Consider the following 1,251-nt stretch of genomic DNA (forward strand, 5'->3'; position numbering starts at 1 on the left):
CTCTCTCGATCCCCTTCTCTCTCCTTTTCCCTGTCCCCTCTCCCTGCCCGTCTGGTAGGAAAGTCCCATTCCTGGGTAGTTTGCTCCCCCATGGCTGGATTTGCTCCTGCAATTGCTAATGGGAGGAGAAATGACCGGGGGGGAGGGGCGCTATTTGTGTAGAGTCATTTTAAGGCCAGACCCCAGCATTTTCCCTTTGTTTCCTTCAGTTACTTGGAATGTCTGGCTCAGAACTTAGTACTAACAGGGCTACTCTAGGGGGCTAGGACCAGCTGGAGAAAGTCATCCCCTGAGCCAGGCAGAGAAGAAGCTTTAATTAAGGTCACTTCCCAGCACAGAACCCCCACTGGGGGAGCAGCAGCTGCTAAGCCTGGTCTCCCAGATCACAATGGAGGCTGCAGCATCTGACCCAGGAAGCTGAACCCCAATATCCTGAGCAGAGAGGGACAGAGCGTTTGAGCAGCTTCCCTCCTTTAGCTCGCTGGGGAGGGCAGCTAATGAGAGCCCCTCCTCAAAGGGAGAACTGCTGATCTCATTTGCCCCACTGTCCATCTGGAGTCACTCCTTGTCTTTCCATGCAGTGACGCTGGATTAACAATGGTCTCAATGAAACCAGATTTCAGGAAGAAGGAGTCCAGAACGCTGTGGAAGAGACCATTCTGTGGCATTTCTAGCCCCCTTCCCACCTGCCTCACCCCCCAGATCTAGGACAAGGACTGGGGGCACCAATTTTCCAAACGGAACTGAAGTTCCTGCAGTTTTCAAAAGAGGAAAAAAGCAAAATCTGTGATTTCACACTAACAGTGTCTGATAAGTGGATAGAAAGTTATCACAGTGATGGGGCATGTGGCTGGAGAATGCAGGGCAGTGCCTGGAGCCAGGACTCTGGCACAAGTTGATCAGAGAGAAGGATCATGGTTAGTAGCACTTCCCAGAGCCCCCAGCCAGGGGCTCCAGCCAGACCCCAAACAGGGTCCCATCTGGGATGCATCTCCCCCCCCCCCGAGTCCCTTGCCAGGGGCCCCAGATACCCCTCAAAGCCGCACCGGGCAGGGAATCCCCACCAGACCATGGCTGCCAGGTTGGGAATCCCAAAGGGTTCCCCCCACTAACAGCCCCCAGCAGCCAGGGACACCCCCCGCCCCCAAGGGAACCCTCCACTGGGAACGCAATCCCTCACTGTCTGCCTAGGAGCAACCCCCTGCCCCCAAGCAGGATCTGTCATGCCATGCCATTTGTCTGGGACCCCCT

This window comes from Mauremys mutica, unplaced genomic scaffold, assembly GCF_020497125.1.
Source record: "Mauremys mutica isolate MM-2020 ecotype Southern unplaced genomic scaffold, ASM2049712v1 Super-Scaffold_100252, whole genome shotgun sequence".
NCBI classification, from domain to species: Eukaryota; Metazoa; Chordata; order Testudines; family Geoemydidae; genus Mauremys; species Mauremys mutica.